Source organism: Ciconia boyciana, chromosome 10 (assembly GCF_034638445.1).
Source record: "Ciconia boyciana chromosome 10, ASM3463844v1, whole genome shotgun sequence".
In the NCBI taxonomy this organism is placed as follows: domain Eukaryota; kingdom Metazoa; phylum Chordata; class Aves; order Ciconiiformes; family Ciconiidae; genus Ciconia; species Ciconia boyciana.
This window is the reverse complement of record NC_132943.1, coordinates 4,214,905-4,238,279: the sequence shown is the minus strand read 5'-3', so window position 1 is coordinate 4,238,279 and position 23,375 is coordinate 4,214,905.

The window sequence follows — 23,375 nt, the reverse complement described above, 5'->3', positions numbered from 1 at the left end:
CTTGGAGAACCTTAATCAGCCCTTCCTCTACATCTGTCTGCTTAAACAAGAGTATAGGAAAGGCAAATTCCCATTCCTCTTGACAAGGGAGATAATAAACCCCTGTCTTCTTCTCAAGGACAGGTTCATAACTCCCCTTCAGGTAATAAAGAAATCCCACAAAACACAGAAGACCCTAAATGCAGCTTCTACAGTGTGTGTTTTCATGCAACAAATTAGGCACTTACATAGCTTTTCCATATACGAAACTCCCCCCTTGATATCAATACGTGTTGCTTTTAGATAAAGTCACATTGACAGTTTTGAGCTTTTTATGATATTTTTGTTTTACCGCTTTTATGCAGATCGGCACTTCTTCCTTTAAATCTTTCTCTCTCTGACTACCCATCCTGTATGTTGCTTTTCCCAAAATTCCTCATTCTTCAGGGTAAATTTGAGACTGGAACATCTGACTCCTGTGTACTGTGATTATCTATGGGAAAAGTAAAACTGAGCCAGCTCTAGGGAGAGCTTTTCCTTTGGATCTCTGCAGGGACCCAAGGGTATTGCTCCTTTGATACTATTTTTTTAAGAATCTTCAAGTCTGTATGTGTGCGGTGGAAAGTTTATTGTGATATGACCATGTGGTAATAATATATCAAAGTCCAGCATTAAAATATTTCTAAAAACATGAAAAATGGACTGTTCATAATGCTAAAGAAGGACAGGCAAATTTGCTGACAATGTGGGTAATTTCCTGAAATCAGAGTTCATCTTGTAGCAAACCTGTGTTCGGTAGACAACAGAAACAAGCAAAGCATAAATCACTCACTCACATACACTATCTCCTCTGTCCTGATAATCGCATGGTTTTTGGATCAACAAAGGAGACTATGCCTTAGAAGAATAATAAGGGCCTGCTCCAATATCCATTGAAAACAATGGAAAAGCTCCCATTGACATGAACTTCAAGGGATGAATATTGCATCTGGCTGTAACACCACAAAGGTCTTAAAACAAGACCTGCCGCGAGCTTTTTACCAAAGCAGCATATTGAAGCCTAAGATCTCCTGCTAGTTATGAGAGTTTGTACTTTTAACTCTATGTAATAAATACACACATGCAAGAAAATCATATAACACTGGGACAAAAAATGGATTTATCCATTTTTCACACCTTGTAAATATGTTGTGGAAAATATTTTCCTAATTTAACTGGTAGTCTTATATATGCATTCTAATATTCTGATTTTTTTTAATCTGTATACTAGTTTAACTGTTCGAGCATAATTAGTACCAATAACTTTGAGAACATAGATATTAAAATTATGACTAACTTTGCATTCTAAATACATTAATATTTTAGAAATCATTGTGGGGGTATTATGCTTTGAAGGACATTAAAACTTATTATACTCTTTGGGCTTTTGCAATTGCATATTTCTAAAGCGGCAATTTTGTTTCACCCTTTATATGAATTTAAAAATACATCATTTAAATGTAGCCTCATTTTCTAGTTTGGTACACATCCTGTTCTGAAATATTTTACAACTTAAAACTTTTTTCAGCAAGAAAAGAAAATCTGGGGGGGCTAGGGACATGTCCACCTACTAAATCACAACCTTGGATTGCATTACCAAAAAAGAAAGAACTCTTTAACACAGGAAAAGTAAGGCTGGATAGCAAATAAATTAGATACAGACATGAGATAATAGAAAGCACAGTAATCAGAAGACATGTTTTATTATTACAGGTGGAGATAATGTTGAAAAAAAGTGTGGGAGAATGCCTTGGGCTTGTTTTAAGACCCACATAAAAATGCAATACCTATATGCTTGTTTTAGCATCTTTTTTTGTAAAGATTTTTTTCCCTAATATTTATTTACTCTTCACATGTAAAAATAGGCCTATTGAAGTATTTAAATGTGCCAAATACTTAGAAGTTAACATGACCATGTCTGAATGCAAGGTCATTCTTTTCCTTACAGCAGTATTTTCTACAGCCCACATAAAAACTTCCACGTCTATAATCTGCAGTGATGTCAATAAGAAATTATTCTACTGACCTACAGCAGGTTTCTAGATTTTTCTCCTCTTCTATGAAATAGATGAAAAATTCAGGTAAGTATTTCTGTCCATTTTAAGGTCTTTCTTCTGGGTTCATATGATCATTATGGGAGATAATGGGAGATATTTTCCTGGGAGACTGACGACCTGGCCCATCAAAAAGTATTTCGGGTATTTTTAGGTTCCATTGCTGAAATTGCAAGAGGAATGTATATTCATGATCACCTACCATTAGCCTTCATTTTAGAAGGAAACAACTGCACCAAAAGTTGTGTAAATGTTCCACAATAATTTGTTTTAATGAATCAAATGACCATTAACCTGCTGTTAACCAATATAAATAATGATCTAAAGTACATGCAATGCAACTAAGAATAATTATACAAGCTATATAGCTTTTCTTTTGTATTTTTAAATTCAAACTGGGAATAACAGTAATACCCCATAGTGTAAAATCCATCATTTTAATCAACAAAAGTCTTGCTAATGTACATGTTAGGAAAAGGAGGTTTAAACATTGGCTACCTTTTGACCTGTGTTCAACAAGAGAGATGGCCCGTTTAACTGGTGCAAAGATAGAGGTGAATAGATAGCCCATTATAACTGTGACTAAAAATGTTTTTAAAAAGTTGAAAGAGAAGGCAAAAGGAAATGTGAATATTAACTCCCCCCTCACCCCAATTTCTACTTTACACCAGCAGTCATTTGTGGTCAGTTCACTGCAAGTCCACCAGATTTTCCAGACTACCACTGCACACGGTGATCGAACAAAATATTTCAGTGGCTAGTAATCTTGTAAGCGAAGACTGTAAAACCTTTAAAAAGCTGGTATACGATACAACTTCTCCAAAATTATCTTTTTAATGCATATATGCTCTTAAAATAGTTTCTATGAGAACACCTTCCAGCAAATCCTTTTTTTTAACAATATTCTTTTTTTTAATAATATTTTTAAAAGTGAACACAAAAAGTACAAATGCTGTTAGAGCATCTTTTATTTGATTATTCAAATGAATACCTGGGTTGCCTTTTGTTTTGTTTTGGGAAAATTGCCTGAAATACTAAAGTAAGGTCTAGTCCAGGTAATCGTAAGTGGTTTTTTTCATTTCAAGTAAGAATTATACCATATGCCATGGTTGAAATTAGAATCTAATCAACACCCAGTATCCCACAATGCAGAGATATAGACAGTTTAGATAAAATTCCCTTTTCCAACTAATATAGTGATACAATGTTGGTAGCTTCATTGTTTTTGTGAAACTCTGCCATCCTTCAGTATAAGAAAGAAAAAAGAATAGAATAAAAGCTGATGCACAAACCACTTGTAGTTTCTATTAAAGAATAATTACTGAAAAACTTCCCCATACTTGCACACAGACATGAGAGTTTCTGTAGAGGGTAGTTGTGAATATTCAGAAAGCTTCCGTCAGAAGGAAGGACGGCTTACCATCTCCCCTCTCATGATCAGTTAGGAGGTGCCCTTTGGTCTCTTGGCCATAGCCAAGGTAGAGTTGGATAAATGTTGGGAAAAATGCTTTATGAACCTCACAAAAAGACATTACTGTCTTTAATTGTACCACAGTTTTGCTCTTGTATTCACAATTCTTTGACAACATTTAATTTTTATAAGCATCCACATACACAGGAAATGGGTTCAGAACGAATGAATTTCCCACTGGGAACCTATCCCTAAATAGGTTATTCTACATAGGCTTATCCAGCCAGCCCGGGAACAGAAACTGAAACCTTCTTTGGCCACTTAAAATTAGCATCCCAGGACATCTAACTTTGGGTACTGGAAAAAGTAACTTTTAATGCAAGTCAAATCTCACATAACCTTAGCTCAGGAACAGTTCAGGAAGAAGGATGGTTTCTTCTGCCTCACTGGCAGCATGACATTGAATGACAAAATAAATGCATTAGCCAAAAAAAAGGCTGCAACACTGGGAGGAGAGCTGGGTAGCCAGCTATATCCAGACTTCAGAGGAAGTAAAACAACCAAGAAGGAGTTGATAATATTGTCTGATCTCTTTCAAAGGGAAAATTGAAATGAGATGTAGATAGCAATCAGTGCAGAGATGTTTTTGTCAGCAAGGAAATGCAGACCACCATGTCCTTTCCTCCTTTAAATCTGACTTCACATCCCCCAGCAACATGCCCTCTTTTGAAAATTTTCCACGTGAAAATACTTAATACCTGTGTGGGAGCTCTATGTCACTGCAAGGCAGTAGGAGACATTCAGCGTGAGCACTATCAGGTCATTCTCTTGGGCAGCGATAACTCTTTCATACTAACTCCAATGCTGAACCAACGTTTTCATTGTACAATGTACTCCTGTGTTTAGAGGGAAAACCCAACATATATTATTCATGGGAAAACTCCATCAAAATATATTGCTCAAGCAGACAACGAGAGTTTGCCTGATTAAGACGTGCAGAAGGAGACAGGTAATGTGTAGGCAAACACAGATTTTCTAAGTATCAATGAATCACCCTTTACAGAAACATCTACGTTCATGAATAAAACCAGGAGAAAAGACAGGTAGGAAGCAGACAAAGTGGAAGAGGTTACATTTCTCCAGATAAATCAGGAAATACAGTGTATAAATCTAAATTTGAAGGAATATATTTGTTTTAAACCTTGAGGCATGATACTCTCATTGGGTAGGGAAAAAAAAGCTAGAGAAACAGGGCCATTGATATGCTGATCACTGCGACAATACGAAGCACAGAAACAATTTAAAACTTTACTCCTACATCTGATTTAGGGTATTGTTGAATAGCAGTTGTTAGAATTTATACAAATAACTATTCTTCTAGTCTATGTTTATGATATTTTATTAATCTTTCTACTATTACTATTATTATTAATAATACAAGAGTACTGTTTCTCCAAAGCTGCATTGTGTTCTCACAGATATCCATGCTTTGAAGAATTTCCTTTCAAAATTATGAAATATTTATACAATAAATCATCAGATGATTTAAAATTAAATCATTCTGGTTGTATTTATGTTCATGAATCAAATGTGACTTTTCTCGCTTTACATAGGTCTATGCTGTTTTCAACCTCAACCTTTGCAAGTGACATTTTCATTTAGAATCTTATCATTTCATAATTATTACCTTTCAGAACTCCTAGGGAGAGAACAAAAGCTTCCTCTTTGTATTTCCATTGTTATGTTTCTTTGAAGAACAAATTAAATTTCAATCCCAGCCAAAACAAACTTTTAAAGTACAAAATAAATTAGAAATTACGTGAAAAAAATACCAAGCTGTGAAAGCTTAACACGGCCTCTCGTGAGCCCAGGTATATTCTAGATAATTTATTACTGTGTTTTCTTTGTTTAACCAGTGGACCAAGCTCAGCCTAATGAAACGTGGCAAACATCTCAACTGAAGTTGATCTGAACCGCTATAAACTGATGCCAGGACTCTTGTGATGTTAATAAAGGAGAGAGGCTCGTTTATACCTCCAGGGTGATTATTTACTATCTTTCAGATTATTGTTACCTTTTAATTGTCCTCTGAGCTGTCCGAAGAGGAGATATCTGATTATTTCTCAACTCCCTTGCAAAATGTGGAGCCACACTCTATAAAATACCATATTTACACAGTTGCTACTAATGGTGATTCTTATTATCATCCGTTTCTTTTAATTTCACTCCAGTGGGCAGATTATTCTTTTTTAGGCAAATGTCGTGGCTAAGATTCATAGAAAAGGCACAACTGCAATTAGCAGCAACAGTAAAATGGAGCAAACAGAATATTTGCAAGCCAGGAAGGCACTCTTGCTTTTTCAGGGAAATTTCAGTTTTAATTAAGGAAACAAAAACCTTTGCATTATCAAAGTGGGAGAAAAAAAAATAATAATATTTAAAAAAATCAGACTGGAAGTAGGAGGAGGGGGGAGAAATCAAGGGACCTGGAGAGTGTTCAACTCCCAGCAAGGGACAGAAATGTAAGTGGCTCCTGGCAGCCCCGTCCGGATGAAGAGACGGGGTGGCGGCACTCGAAGCCTGGCAGGGAGAGCGGCGTTGATGGGAAGGAGGGAGAGAAGCACTCACCTCGTAAAACAGTGACACCTGGGCAATGCGTCGGCCTGCCTGCCCTCTTTCCCAAGGCTTGGGATCGCAGGTCCTCCAGCATGCAGGAGTATTTTATGAGAGATTCACTAACACACCGGAGAAGCAGCGAGGAGGTCGCAGTGGAGGCGGTGGGGCCACACGCACAGCATCCTTCTGCCCCAAACGGGCCCAGCGCCTGCTTTGATTAAAAGTTGTAACACCGTCGTGTTTTAACGTGATCTGAGCTGCCACCGCTCGCCAAAAGTCACCCATTCCAAGTTAAAAGTAGCTGTGCAGTCCAAAATTATGAACAAAACAGAAAAAAATATTTTGTTTGGACTCAAAAAATAATTTATTGAAAATAAACGTTACAAATCTATTTTATTTCCCCCTGGAGCCTTGCAAAAAGAACTAATATTCATCTGATATATTTCATGTACGACCACAGCTATACATTAATCTCTGTGACTTAAGTTGCGGTGGTGCCCAAATGCCCTCAGCCAGCGTGGAGCCCCTCGTGCAAGGCGCAAAGTTGGAGCAGGGCAGGCGCGGGAAGACCCCACCGCTCAGCGTTGCCACCGTGGTGGAGAGCTGGGACAGCGAGGGGACACTGAGGCACTGAACCCTCCTCGGCTTGGAAAGGGATAGGGCTTAACTCCTTCGTTATCGAGGTCTCCGACCAACCTTGCCCATCTCCAGCTCCTTGTTTTTAAATAGACAACGTTGTCCAAGCCGTGCCCTTGCGAAGACACCGCTGCAGCATCCCATAGCACCCCTGTTCCCATGCTTTTCCAATTCCCAAGTGAAGCATCCCTAAATTTTTACCTAATGTAGGTATCAGCTACAGGCCCAATATTACTGTACTATAAATGATGTGGGAAAATGTCCTAAACCATATTAGCTGGGAACATAAACAACTTAATTTTTAATCCTTTCCAGTGATATCACTGTTTCAAGAGTGAAAAGAATAAGATATTATTCCAGTCATCTGATCTTCTTATTTTGGATATACACTGGATTACTTAGGGGTTTTTAAATCCAATTAGGTTTGCCTTTTTCAGTCCAGGTAAAAACCAATGGGGAGATCCTTCTCTGTGAACAATATATCGCACCCTAAGTAAAGGGGGAATCTGGTTCATCAATATTCCTCATGTACAATTTTAAGCATGCTACTCTTCTATTTTTCTGCAATCCTGTTTTTCAGAGAAACTTTTTTTCCAGACAGTGAGATGCAAATCTACTGCCATCAACTTTCTGTTATTCAGAAGCGCTAAGAAGTAAACCACCTGGTATTTTTCTTCAGTGCCTATACATGCATATGCAAATCCAACAGCTTCAGTATCTGCCAAACTATTTACCAAGTTTGTCAGGGAAACAGCCTCTGAAACAATCTTCTTTTAAAATAATATTCTACTGCTAAATTCTTCCTTTGAACGCTATTTTTGTCTCTTAAGGAATATTCACCCTCGCAGTCTGACTGCTTGTTAAGAAAAAACAACAAGAAAAACAGTAAAATCTCACTGTTGGCCTATGTTCTAGTGCCAGTGTTCAAACATCAGGATCCCAACAGTATCCCAGTGCCTGAAAAACATGTCCTTTTCTTTGAAATCTGCCCGGGTTGCGGATGAGAAATTGCCAGTAGAAATTACAACATTTGCCATGACTGAGATGGGGTGGGTTTTCGCATTTGGACTGAATGAAACCATGGAAAATGTTGTTAGTAACAACTCCAATGTTATAAAAAATCACCAAGTGACAGATTTTGAGATTAAAAGGAAATATTAAAAATCCCCTTCAATATTTAAAGCTTACTTAACTAGTAGCACTTCACTTGACACTGACTCGTGTCATTTTCTTTCATTCCTCTTTTGATCCATGCAAAGCAGTTACACGATTGCAAATATCTTATCATGTCACCTTCTCATATGGATATGAGATGAAAGAATATTATCTCAAGCTGAGTGATAAGTCCCGTACCAAAACTACGGGTGGAATCTGCACAATCTGACACTAAACGGGAGCAGGGAGGCAGCGGCACTGGGCATTTTTTTCCCGATATTCTGTGTTGAGGATGGTGAAGAAAAAGGTTCTTGCTTTAATAGGTTATTCAAGGCTACTAATTAACTGTTGAGATTTTAAACCAGGTTAGCTGAGCTTTTTGTCAATGTACAGGGATCATTCAAATCGCTTTTATTTGCATGGTTATGAAGTGGCAAACCATCGATATTGTTTTGCCTCTGATTTTGAACATGCAAAGGGCATCAAAAGGCCTATTAACATGAAATAAAATTAGCCCTCATCTGGTTTATTTTAAAGGGACTCTTCCCTCCCTCCCCCCCCTTCTTTCTCCCCCTTTTCTCCCTTTCTTTCTTATTTAGGGAACTCGGTTCCTTTCCCATACTTGGTATGTAGTACATCTTTTTTTCTCAGAGTTAATTCTCCAAGTCTGGTCTGTCAGCCAGTATAAACAACACTTGATGAATGAGACTCAAGGTGTTTAGTCACCTGAAGCAGCTGTTTGAAGTAACTCTACACACAGCCTGAGGCCCGTGTTTTCACAGCTGTGGGAACTCTTCAAAAGCTTTCCCTCTTGGCCTGCTTCTTTGCTGTGGCTTTAGACTCTTAGCGCAAAATCTGGACAATTTCAAAAGGGCAGAATGAAACTAGAGACAGTAATTTTTGATGATTTTGGGCCAAAAAATGGCCTAGAATAAATAAATGAAGTACATTTGAAAGTGCTTTACCTAGGTGGGCTATATATCTAAGAATTGCTCGCTCTTCATGTGCCCATACACTCACTTAAAAGGGGAGATGCGGGGCTGAAGTACTGCTCTCTGTTTACATGGCAGTATTTTCACTTTCTTCTCTGATGCAGCTACGCTAAAACGAAACGTTTATGCGCCTGGAAATACACGTACCTGAAATAAACTCAGCAAGTTTTTAGAAGCTGGAAAGCTCTCCAAACTCATAAATAGACCTGCAGTGATTAGTGATCTGTGCTCCCCACGGGGAAGCTTTGGAGAATTGGCCTTGCAGAGGTCGTATGATTGCTTCTCCTGGCTTAAAATCTGTGCCTTCATGATATGCCTCACTGTATCCATGTAGGTAGCCAAAGTAATGATGAGCCTGAAAAAAAAAAGAAAAAAAAAAAACAAAAAAAAAATTGAGCAAGGCACTGAGCTGGCAGGGAAATTACAGTTTTGCAAATGCGGGACCCAATCATGCAGCTGGTCTGAAATATTATATGCAGAATGAGGTCATAGATCAGAAAATGGATTTTATTTGGGGGTGGGAGTGGACTGCAAGCCTAAAGCACGATGATGAATTCGCTGGAAAATCCTGAGCGATAAACGGCCAGGTTCTACCTCCCCTGTGATGTGCAGCACCGCCATCCTCAGAGGCACTGCTGCCAGAAGATGAGGCTCCTCCAGGAGTCAGACAGATATTGCTCAATGCCGTGAGTAACGATGGTGCCATCAGACCAGCCCAAGAAGGTGAGCATCCCACGGGAAAGGGAGATGGAAAATAAATTCAGCAAAGCATTGACGTGAGCACCAGAAAGGGATGTGAGTAGACAGATTTAATCTGTGAGGCTGTGTCAGGTGGATGCTTACTTCACTGAATAATGCTTTCCATTTCCAAGTTCATTCAAAAAAGGAAATACAGATACATCAAACCTCAGCTTTCAAATGTGTCCAACAAAAGGCATCAGCAAGCTTGCCAGAAAGAGAGTAGGGATGGGACAAACTACTCCTGAGACAGTAGAACAAACATACCCCAGCCTTAGCTGTTTTAACACCACATGCCTCCCACACATTACTCCATAAATCGTTCTTTTCTTCCCTCTCATTTTCTCCAGTTTACAAAAATTCTCATGTTAACAGAAAACGTTTAGTTTAAATTGATCCTCAGCCATCCTTGGCATGTATTATACACGCTCACTCTTTTATGTTTTATAGCTTATGTCATTCCGTATTTATCATTTAGTTAAGGCCTTATATTTTTGGCTTGCTATTGCCCCTTATCAGATGATAAAATGTTCCCTCAGGAGGGAGAGAATTTTTATGAATTATGATGATAGTATAGAAAATAAATGACTTATTGGCACTACGGTCAGGCTATACATGGAACTGTGTTCTTCAAAAGTTTAGGGCCACATGAAAAAGGAATGTGTGCAGGCACTGACACTCTCAGTGAAGGAAATTCCCCTGAGGACAGAGTGACTGTGCGGTGACAAGGACAGTAGTGCTGCCTGCTCGGGATGAGCCCTGTGCTGTCCCGGGGTCTCTGCACAAAACTGCTCGTCCTTTCATGGCTAGCACTCTCTGCTGCATAAAAATGCCAGAAGGTGGTGAAGTTTCCAGATGCTCTGCGAACAGCAGGGCATAAACGTTTCCAGAGCAGATAAATGGAATTTGGGCATAAATAAGTCCTCTTAAATGTCTTCTATGCCATTGCCCACATCTGGATGCCCACAGGTCTCTAGGTACCTGTGTTTTGCAATGATACTGAAGGTTAATTGTGCCAAACTACGTCCTGGCCATTGCCTGCACCCTTCTAACGTGCTCCCACCCAATTCTCACTCCCAACCTACTCCTGAGAGGCTTCAAGAAGCCAACACCACCTAAGGCTACCCTCCCTTCTCCAAAGTCTTTCTAGCCCACATGGTGAAAGCACATCTCGTACTACCAGAGACGCAGCTAGGCTGGTCTCTTCTCTACAAAAACATGACATAAATAGTGACAATGGTCACCGTACACATCAACCGAGTCAACCTTTGCAGATGAACTACTAAAAAACTTCAAAACAAATAGACAAACCTGCTGCTGAACAGCACACTACAAGTGTTTCCCCCAAGTACACGTGACAATTAAACATGTATAAGCTTGCTGTCTTTTACACCTCAGGAAACAAATCAAATAAGAAGAAAAGTTATAGGCAATTAAAGATGTTTGCTTAATTTAAACTAGAAAACTAGTTTATATTGCCAAAGCCTGGAGCTACAAAAAATAGCCCACAAACAGCCAGCGTAGTGTTCTCCTCAGGCAGGTACTCCAAGACAAAAAATAGGTTAATTTTAACTTTTCAGGTAGATCCCGTTCAAGTGAACAAGGGCTCCCAGGCACCATCCATGCAAGGCCACTGCCTTCCACCCCTCTCTTGGCTGAACGCTAGGACAAGATCTGCCTTTTGGTCTGCTCTTCGCAAAGCAATTTCTCAACTTTCACATAACAAACAACAAACTGACTCCCAAAACAGATACGGGGTTTTGTCATTGCCATGGTTCTTTCAAGGGCTCATTCCTGGGCAAGCAGCACAGCCCAGGAGGATGCCAGCTGCATGACATGACATGGCCTTCACATGTGCATCTTCTCTGAGCCCCTTAGCATAGGTCTGCTGGCCCAAAGAGTGAGCCACCTTTTGGGTTGGAATAGCTTTAAAGAGATGTAGGATTATAAGGCTCATTTTTAAGTGGAAGCTAAAGATTTCATAAAAGCTGAACAGCAAAAATCCTAAACCCCATATGAACAGTAAGGTAAACACTACCTGGCATACAGGGTAGCATTTTATGAGTTCCTTTTCACCATAAATAGCAGCATTTTATGACACGATTTAAGTGAAACACATTCAAAAGACCACCTATGCAATGTGATGACTATGGGATCCATTTGCTGTGACAGAGCTGTGCCCTTCCAACCTCCTCAGCAGGATCATTTGAGGTGATTTTATAGAGCTTGTAGACAAAAAGAATGAAATATGTGAGGATTGACTTTAAAACAATAATTTACTTCTGTTATGCAGTAATACACCCCCCTTAACAGATATTTAGAATTGTTGGATGCAGAGGTAATGGCAACTATATAGAGAAATGCCATTTTTTCTTTTAAAAAGTGAAATATGTTAAACTACAGGTGATGAGATGTTACAGGAAGAATCATCGTTAAGAGATCCTTACTCCGCATATGCATGTAAATAGTTTTATGGGGATATCCTGTTGAAGATGATGGGTTCCTTATGAGCAACAGCTTCTGAGCGAAAGGTTTCCTATCCTGTAAATACATCAATGTGGGACACAGCTGGGATGTCTGCCTACAGGCAAGTCTTCAGGTGAGTAAAATGAGCAGGCAGAGTTTGATGAAGAGAATCCAGGAAGCCCTATCGGTGCCTTCTCTGTAATGGCTCAGTAAGAGAAATGGAGGAAAAAAGAGAGAGAGAGAGAGAGAGATGGAGAAGGGAAAAAAAAATTTAAAAAGAAGGGAAAAAAAAAAAGAAAAAGAGCACAATTTACTGCCTAACTTCTAAAAATATGGGGTAATATTTCAGGCTGAACATGTACATATACATATATATATAGCATGGTGGTTATTAGAGACACTACAGCGTAAGGCTTTTCTTTCTTCTCTCTGTCTCTAAAACATTTTCCCAGGTTAAGTACAATTCCCATGACCATCATAATCATTCATCTGGCTCTCAGACTGGATAGTGGTACTGTGCGTTGTATTTGGCTGTGAATACCAGTGCACCCAATGATTTCCTTTTCCATGACATTTCTGAGAAACAAATACTGGATCTGATTCACATCTAGCCACAAATATGAATCAAAACCCAATACAAAATTGGATGCTCGCTGGAAATTTGATAACTTGTGAATATGAATTTACTCCTGTAGTTGCTGAGCTGCTATTGGAAATCTGGAGCATGTTTGGAATTACAATTTTTGCTTTCCAAAAACGTGCATAGTTTGTTCCTTGTAATCATATTTCTGATGAAGTCAAAGACAGAAATCCCACTGAAAGAGCTGGGGAGGAAGGACTTCGTTTTAAAGATATACGCTTTATGGAACCGTTCCTACTTGCTGTCCTTTCAGCATAAAATATTAGTCAGACTAATCCCTTTCTTCTTCTGTACGCTAATAGAGACTTGAAAAAAGAGGTTACAATTTTTATAAATTGGAATAAAGTGGCCTCTGTTTTCTAACACTTGCCAAAGCATACGGGGTCAAACCGAAACAGTCACCCACACTGGCCAGTTACATGTCTTATTTAAACAATAAATTAGTGTCAAAGTTTACAGTAATTAATTTCTATACCAATTTACATATTTAATTCCTTTCATTTTTTTGCTTTCATGTTTTGAAACTGTAATGCAGCTAACATCTATTTAAAGCAACCTCCCCTACCCGGTGATTGATGTTAGATACAACAATTACAATGCCAGTACTAGGGATAATTCTTTGCAGATGTTGTCAAATTACAGGTTAAATGAGGAAAAAAGTTCCTTTCTTCCGGCCACCCACTCTAGTTCTCTTGAAATAGGTGCACAGTACTGTATATCCTGTGCTGTAGGTGCAGTAATTCCCCGTTCAGTCACTCATCTGGTTTAAATGACTTCCATTTGCCATTTCAAAGGATGACAGAACACTGTGTTCAGATTGTTTTGCAGGTACCAAAAACGCAGTAACTCTGCTTTGTGTTTTAGCTGGCAAAGAGAAGTGAGCTCGATCTGGCAACGCTATGCTGGTTTTCCCTTTAATATAAATAACATTTGCCATTGTGAACAAAAAAAAAAGAGAAAAAGAAAAAAAGTGAGGTTAGATTATTTTAACCCTTTGCAAACCTTTCCCCTCTTTGAGATAAAACAGGATCCTTGTCTTCATGCTATAATCATAACAGTATGTATTTCGTGTTGACAGAAGAAAGATTGAGCATGGGTCCTGCATGGCTACGTAGTTTGGGGAGAGGTGATGAAACTTCTCCATTACCCAGCCCTTGTAGCGGGAGCCAGGCACAGTCACATTCCCTGAACGCAGGAGAAGGAAGGTAATGCGCCATAAACAAAATGTGGAAAAAATCAAGAACAAATTGAAAAGGGCTTTGCCTGCCCTTGCGTGTAGTCAGTATCGTGCTATGCTCAGGAGGAGAGCAGACCGTGCCGCTCTTGAGCTCAGCAAGAAAACCTGCAGCGTTGGTACAGCCCACCACCACGGTCTGTAGCACGTAGCGTGGTGTGCTGCGGGGTGCGGGACATCGAGGTGCGCAGAGCGACTTGGCACCAGTCCTAGGTGCGTTTGTTCCCTGGAAGTGCCTCGGTTCCCTCACCAGAAAGTAATCGGACGAACAGAGAGTGGGTGACAATACCATATGTGCACTAGGCGCAGGCAACGCCAGGCACCAGAGCCCCTGTGCAAGGCGGGCCAAACCGGCTCGATGGCACAGATACACCCGACTGCCTCCGAGCAGACTCTCGAGCTGCTTCTGCACTCCCGGTGCCGGTTTCTCGCAGGCATGCCGTGCTCGAGCCCTCAGGCTTTGAATGGGATTTCCATTTTAATTCTTTTTCTACATATGTTAAGCTACGATTGCTTCTTCTTGCAGTGTACAGGAATGAATTCTGGCCAAAAGAAGGAAAACAAGAATAATTTACAAATAGAAGTTGAAGCAGAGGACAGAAAAGCCAGGCTCTCATACTTTACTTTTGGCCAAGGCAGTGGCTTGCTGTGTGGCCTTATCCTCACTGCATCTTCCTTCCACATCTGATTAACAACAGCACGTAGAATAAATGCACTGAAAACAATTGCCAGGTATGACAGGAAGACAGCCCGATAAGTACCTGGAGTAAATAGATATTGCTCTGGCCAAAAAGATCAGGCACCGACGGAAACACGTTGCCAGCTATTTGGGTGATGGTGAACGGTCCACGCTGCCAATTTGTAATACTGTCTGTTTCATAATAAACTCCTCGGAGGCATCTGCACAACTGTGTGCGAGGTAACTGTTGCATGCTATTCCCTAAATAATTATATTCTCTAAATATTCACTAAATATTCCCTCTCTTTTCTTTAAATCACCACTCCAGGACTCTTTCTCCTCCTGGCCACGCCAGCGTGCACTGCACCCTGAGGTAGCACCCCCCCAACAAAGCGGCCCATTTATTTTTAACCTACTAAGTTTAATAATTTTCAGAAGTGAGCTACAGGGTGGTTTGTGAGTAGTGAGGGCACGAGCATGTGATTTGTATGCTGAGCTTCAGCGTCTTGGCTTTCGAGAGGAAAGCGCAGCTTGCTGATGAAGGCTTGTGGTTTTCCTGTTTGTTGCCTGGAAAAAAAGCATGTGGAGGTGGGGTGCGAATGGGCAGAGTGGGGCAAAAAAAGGAAAAAAATAAGAAAGAAAAGGCATAAAGATTTATTCCTAAGTAATGAAGATGCTCAAGCCTCACTTGCTTTACAGGTCGAAGAGAGTGCAGTGTCCCAAAGGAAACAGGATCAGAGATCCTGATCTTTGAAGCACGATCTGAAGGTCCATGCGGTATTTGACCTATGTGCAGTGGTTATGGATGCTGCAAACGCGGCTGCAGCTACTAGAAACTAAAGGGTTTTGGTCTGCTCCAAAATGAAGCCAAAGAGCCTTTGCATGTAAGAATGTTTAAAGCTCTCCAGCAACACTGCTGCCCAGCCAAACAGGCAGTTTCTGTAAAAGGATAAAGAGCTTCCTGCCAGCCTCCTTCACTCTGTTTGGGTTTATTATACACTTTTGCCGCATTAAGTGATTTTAAAACCAAAGGGCTTGCTTTCCTGGTAAAAGAGGGTGGACAGGATTGTGAAACATGAAGGTTGTCTGATCTATAACGTTCAAGGGTGTAGGATGTGTAAGGCTCGGTTAAGAATTTGGTCACGGATTGTATATTCTTTCCTGTGCACGGACTACCCAAAACTGGTCATTATTTAGTGCATTCTTTGAAAAAATGTTATAATTAATATATTACTGATTTTATTCATGGTATAAATTAAACACAACTGTTCAAAAATGCTACTGTGAGCACATTGCTAACTTAAGAGAATGTGCAAACAGTAGTGGCATAAATATTTCATGGATAACTTGAAATTTTGCTCATATACATTGACAACTTCAAAACCAGTTTTCTGCCACCGCTTTTGCCAAGTGAGCTCAACAGACCACAAAAAGCAAGCATGAAATGGCCACAAGCGTATCATCCGGCGCTAGAGAATAAAGATTCCTCAGCTGATAGAGGAAATAAATTGCTTTAATGTATGTTGATATTATATACCAAGCCTACAAACATGTGGATTCCTGCACTGAAGCCCAGCTCTGGAGATAAGCGCAATCTCTGTCTGTACATTCAATAATATATTTGCAGCTGTTTGTATAAAGCATGCATTCCATAATATTTTTGTTAGCCACTGCCCAATATTGATTTCCAGTGGCAATAATTTTGAAGCCTTGACCGGATAAAAAAAAAATCTTGCCCCCATAGTGTTAGATTTAAGAAGCTAACGCTGTCGTAGTAACAGTATAGCTGTGCACCAAATCTTTGTTTAGATAAAGTCATTTGCTTATTCGAATTTATGGCAGAATTTATATCGCTATCTACAAATAGATATCAATAGTTAAAGAGATTTTATAGCGTTTTGACATTCAATATATTATGCAGGTTTAAAAGGCTTTGGAAAATGGATGAACTATCTAAGCTGAACAACTTTCCACTTGTAAAAATGCTTCTCAAAGTACAGAGGACTCAGATTTAATACTTAGTCTTGCTTGTTTAAGCACATGCTCAAATGTGGACAGGTTTTTCATATTTTAATCCTGACAGAACAATGCAATCTCCTCAGAGCCAATGCTAAATGAAAAAATGACAGACATATCTTATTAGGGAAGATAATTTAAGTAATGCTTATTTTTAATGCTTCACTTAAGCAATGCTATTTTATGTCTTCAAATACATACAAAACTCTTCTCTTTCCGTTGTTGATTTATATTACAACTTGCACTGCACAGATTCTTATAAAATAAGATTTTGAGTTGATTTAAGTCCCTAACATATTGTAAGAGCTCTATTATATATCCCCCAAACACGGTGTGATGGATCCTATTTTTATGCTATGCTTCCTTCTTCACAAGTATAATTTCCATTTGCCAGATAACAACTCAGATAAAAGCTCTAAAATAAAAATAAACTTATACACAAAACTCTTTGAAAAGGGTAATTTATCTTATGGAATAGTCAGAAACCTAGAGAATAATCTTTGATTGATACAAATAATAGAAAATTTCCTAAATAACTTTTGCTCCTGGTAAGCTTCCAAGCAAGTAATTCACAAAATATGACTTTCTTCATTGGAAAGGTTATAAAAATTTGTTTGTTGGAGGTAGGGAAGGAAATGTAATTAAAGGCTAAATTCAGGCTCACATTTCATTTTAACTAAAAGAATATGTGTGATTTGGATATAAGTCACCTAGGCAGTTCCTTTTTTTTTTTTTTCTTCTTTTTTTTTAAGGCAGTGAGTGCACATTGTCAGCAAATCAGATTATCCAATAGCAGAAGTACATCTGGCTGAGCTGACTATGCCAGGTAACCTTAAATAGAAACTCTGCAGCAGTTAACTGTGTTGCAATACTGGGCTTTGCTGGTAATACTTATCAAAAGTTCCCCTTTGTAGCATTTCTATAAAAAATAAAAAGGGAAGAGGTGAAATGAAAACATAAAACTTGTTGGGGTTTTCTGTATTTATAAAAAATCCCTTTGCAGTTGGAACTGCTTACAAAGGCATATATAAAATACAGCAACTCCAGTTATTTTTAACTGCATATGGTCTACATAAAATGAAGCTATAGATCATGGAAGCTATAATGAAGGCAAGTTAAAGACCATAGCAATTCAAGTACTTTAGCTAGTCTTGAATTTATAATGTCTTCAGGTAATACTTCACCATTCAAAGGGCAAACAAAACAAATTTCTCTGTTATTGGTCATAAAAGAAAATATTCATTTGTTCCCTTGGTAATTATTTTAATTATATGAGTGGGATCCTCATCTTGGATACATTGCACGCATGACCTTACATCGGTTCCGACTTTTATTCGCACAGAAGTTGATTTGACAAGACATATTGCGGGTATTTGCACTGTCTGCTATATTTTAGATCAAAATCAAGTTCTGGATCCTCAGTGCCTTACAAGTCACTTTTAAACTGAGACAAAGCATTCGGTTCTGGGGCTGAGCACTCAACTTAAAAACCCCTTCTTTCCCCAAAAGGCAAATACTATATGAAAATAAATTAAAACCCAAATTTTGCTGGTCAGCTATTTTGAATATATAAATAGGCAGTTTCATGTGAAGAGAACTGACCTGAAACTTTGGTTCTAATCTTTGACAAGTCTTGGAAATGCCCTTTTTTTGTCCTTTCTCAAGTAAATTTTAGCTTCATTCTGTCTTCATTATTTCAGTGAGGTTATGCATAAACCAAGCTACTATACAATATGAATAAAAATGGCAGAATCTGACTCGAAGTAAATTACCACAGGGAAAAAAAAAGGACTTGTAAAAGAAAGGCAGTGCACCAAGAAAGCATGTTTGAACAGATGTGCCATTACATGCCCACAATTCATTTGTAAGCTAAACCATTTCCCCATACTTTTAAAGTCAATTGTGTATTTTGAACTATCATATCAAATATATGTTTGAATTTTCAACTTAGAACAAATGCATCAATGTCAAACAGAGCCACCTATACAGGACTCTCCTTTGCAAGATTCCCTTTACTACATAGAACTCATACTCTTTGAACAAAGAAGAATTATATTTTTGGCACACGGATTAAATGTCGTGAGGCTAAATCCTCCAAATAGTTGCCTGCATTGATGCGCCTTGGGTTTTACTAACCTTAGATACTTTAACCTAAAGCTCGCTGTGAGTTGTGTAAACTAAAAATATGGATCTCTACTCATTTTCCCAGTTATTTCCCTCCAAATATTCCCTTTTGTCTGATCCCTAAACGAAAGACTAAAAATATGTTTGTATAGAAATGGTAGCGATAACAACCTTGGCCTGTGCTTTGGCCTATCACATCCCAAGTGGTATGAAAGAACTTCAGCTAAGGTGAGCTGAAGGGCATGTGTGCATTCTCAAATAGTTCAATAAGTTTTGCTAGAGCCGCACAGAAACTGCAGAGACATATACTGTGCTGCACACCCACTCTCAACGTATAGAATATTGATGATTCTCTGGCTAGCTAAAAGCTTAAAATAAATGTCTGGATGCAGCTTCTTCTTAATGCTACAACATATGCCTTTCTAGCACGTGTTAATGAAAAGGTAAGTGCACAAACCCCTGAGAATTCAGGTGCAACCGTACCCTGGGAACCGAGCTGTGCTGGGGATTACACTGAATACAGCATGTTCCCCGTGCGGTGGATCATAGCAATTTCATAGGGCAATTAACTAACCCCAATTTAGCGACCACATTCAGAAGAGGTGGCATCTTATGACTGTGAATTTGGGAACAGCCAACACTGACATTAGTAAAGCTGGGCTATTAACCCTTTGAGGACCGGGCACGTACACACAGCTGGAGGCTGGCTCTTCACTCGTGGTGGTGATGTGTTACCTGCTACGCAATCAGCCCAACTGCAGGGGCATGGCATGTAATGTCCAGTTGAACTGGACACTTCTCTTGTTTTATGAGCCTGAAATGTCAGGATTCTGACCATTAAATCAGAAGAAGAGATGTCAATAGATTTGAACACGTCCTGTGACATAGGTGTAACACTTTTCTCAATCTTTTTCATTTACCTCTTTTTAAATCATAAACCACATTTTGTAATCTTTTTAAATCGTAAAACACATTCTGTAAACCATGGGTCCAGTCTTTGTGTAAGAGCTCCAGCGATCCCACAGTCTGAGATGGGATGTAATATGGACTGAACAGTTGAGTTTGGTTTTCATATGGAAATAGGTAATATGGCTAAATGCCCATAAAGTATTTCTGCCTATGCAGAGGGAATTCAGACTTTTCCATGGATGACAGCGACAGAAACCTGACAATAGCAGTGTAACACATGAGTCAGAGAGAGGGGGAAATTTGACCAGAGGAACTGGTACTACGTTATTTTTGTATGAAAGAAAGGCATTAAATATCTCCTGGCTATGAAGAGGAGGAGGAGGAAGGATCTTGGTCTCCAAAGTCTGATCCAGAGGACTCCCACACAGTTAACTGGGTGGATTTCAGATTTGTCTACCTTAGATGGGACTCTGACTCACCCTTGCTCGCTGCCAAATCTGTGCCTTCACAGACGCAGGGCGCTTCGAGACTATATCTGTTCCTCTCTCCCATGCAGGGGATCACAAAATCATAACTATCAGGTAGGATATAAAGCAGGGCAGGATGAGGCTGAGTCGCACCAGAACTGACAAAACCCACTGGCTGCTGGATCCATGGGAAACACGGTCAGATAAGGGGAAGAAAAGCTTAACTCATTACTTTCCCACCTCCCGTAACCCACCATCCGGACCTTTAAGTCTGCCATAGAGGCCAAGGAAAAAGGCAAAAATCGCACTGAGACCTGGATGGTCCCTGGACTCCCTGGTGAGTCTCCTGGAGCAAGTCAACCTCTTTGGGCTCATCATCCTCTCCTGGGCTCATCAACCTCTTCGTTACGTAGGAGCTGCCAAGGGCAGCAATCTGCCCAGGCACTTGGGGCGACAACCTCAGAGACCCTGGGATGTATTCTCCGATCCCCTGGGTATCACTAACCACCCTTCGAGCAAATCCAGTCCCATGGGTAAAGCTTCAGGCAATCAAGTTCAGCTTCTGCCCCGGGGTGTTTGCTCCTTCCAGAGGTGAGCAGGGGTATATCCCCATCTCGCATGACCTCACCAATTAATTTGGGAATTGTCAGTCTCCAGACAGATTGATCTTCCATCACGAATTACCTGCCAGCCTCCCTTGCTTCTTTTCCACTATCCTTTTCCTGTGAAGGAGCACGGAGCAGTGATGCTTGAGGTTGCTTTTTTTCCCCTCACACTACTATATGTGCTCAGAGATTGCAGTTTTTTTCAGTGAAGGACACCCACCATCCTTAAAGATTTTTAAATAAATCTATTTTAAAAGTTAAAAAATGAGCACCACAGAAATCCAGATGACTGCACAGATTTGTGACCGAGCTTTGTTAAACAACAACTAACCAAAACCTTGAACCAGAATTGGAAAATAAATTTTTTTCCCTCTGAGATTTGAAAAACACTGGCTTGGTTTTTTTGCCATGTTTTTTGACTTTTGTATGCTTCCGTGTTCACATGTGCAAGCGAAGTGCTGAGTCACAAGAAAGTTTTCCAGCCCAGTTCTGTGCCTCTGCAAAGTTCATAGCTCTAAAATCATGTTCATATAAAACATCTGCATATTTGGGTGCTTCATTGAGCTCAGTTTGGCATTCAGGTCTTTGGAGAGCCGCCCAGGACAACAACAAAGTTCTGCAGCATTTACATGATCTGACCCCACCTCTCCAGAAAGGCAGAGCAGTGCCGAAGTGCAGCTCCTGCTCCATCCCCGATGCCACTTGCTGCAGAATCGGTGTGGGAGGGGGCTCCCTGCGTGGTGGCTGATCTCATTTCACAGGCTTGGGCAGGGAGACAGCCAAGCGTAAACAAATCGAATCCTTCAACTCTAAATATCCTTGCTTCTCTTGTTTCTTTTCCCCAAAATCTTATAATGTGAACGCAGTGTAGTTTTTTGGTTTAATAAGAATAATAATGGCTCAGGATGCAGGAAAATGACTCACATGGAGCTAGTCCAGCTCTCCTAGTTGGTTCTAGTCAGGTCACGATGAATCAGATGACCCTTATCTTAGTTTAAGACTGTGAATAAAAACCTCTCCCCTCTACAATCCGGCCAATTTTTGTTACGTTATGCAGCATATCTTCTTCCCCTCTCACATTTCCTAGCTCTTCAAGTCTGCCTATTACCTTCTCTGCAAAATTTCCCGTGCATACCTCCCTCCTGAGTTCACCTCTGAGTAAATCCTCTTCTATGCTCTGTAATTTCCCCTTCTCTTATAGCTTTTTTTCCCCTCTTTGTCCTGTCTGAGCTTCAGTTTTATCGTTCTTCTAGCTCAAGACAAATACTGCCATATGCTTTCTCATGCGTTGTTACACATGACCTACATCCCACCCAAGCCAAAATTGCTTTACTTGCTTTAAAACCCTCAGTGGATTTGTACCTTGGGCCCTTGAGAGATTTCAGCTGTATCTGAAACCAAAGCAGAAAATAGACCCCTTCTTATTTTTTTATCACATTAATAATAGAAACTACGGCAACACTTTCCAAACCAGGGATGCAAAACTGCTTCTCCTTCCCTGACTAGACAGTTCATAAAGGTTTGGGTTCAAAACTGCAGGTTTTGTCCACTTTTCCCTGCAATAAAAGCAACAGATCAAATAATAAATCCCACATTAATGACCTTTCTATTCCCATGGTAGTGCGTTTGTGGAGACCCTGGCCTGTGTCATGAAGAAACTAGTAACTGAAAAAACAGATGAAAGGAAAATTAATATTTAGTATTGTTATGTGAAAGAGAAGTCATCACAGGTCTGGCTGCAGAGCCAGAGCTAACCCAGTTTAGCTAGAAAAAAACAAGTTCCTGTAATAGGGGAATGGTTTTTGTTTCACATTTCTGCCTTTTTTGCTCAGAGACTGAGGAAAACAAGGAGACTGCAAAAGAACGATTAACCTGCGTTACACTTGAGTAAACTAAGATTAAGAAACAAAGTGGCAAAAAGCATTGGTGAACTCAAGAGGGATTACACAAGTTTATGGATGATCAGCCTAAAAATTCAGTCGTCCCCCAACAGCCACAAACTCAGAAAGTCCCTAAAACACAATTTACCAAAAGCCAGGAAGGCATACCAAAGTCCTATTCTTATACGGCTTCCCGAACTAGCCACTGTCAGAGACAGGGTACTGGGCTAGAGGGAATTTTGGTTTGGCCCAGAATAGCCTTTCTTACATTAGGAGTTGAAGATCACTCGCTAATCTTTAATAAGAGCAGCCTGGCACCACCAGCATAAAGCCATGCAGACCTACTGACTCTTGCTTTAACCTCTTGCCTGCACCGTCTCGCCCTCTGCCACAATTCTGCAAATCTGTCTGAAACACAGCGAAAAAAAAATATTGCAATATACTCCAGTGGAAAACTAGGTAAAAGGAGTGCCACACCTTGTACTCCCATCTCCCTTTCTTACATTCATAGCTTTTAGTGTTTGGATGGGGCTGGACTGGGTGAAAGCTTGGTCAGTGCATGGTCGTTCACAACCAAAATGGGTGAGCTCCCGCCCCTCTCACTGTCAAGGGTGCCTGCTGCAACCACAATCTCCGATGCTCCCATCTGTCTGCTCACACCACATCTTTTTCGGAGCTATCCACGAGATGCTGCTGCACACACTGCGCGCACAAGCACACGAGAGAAGGAGGAGT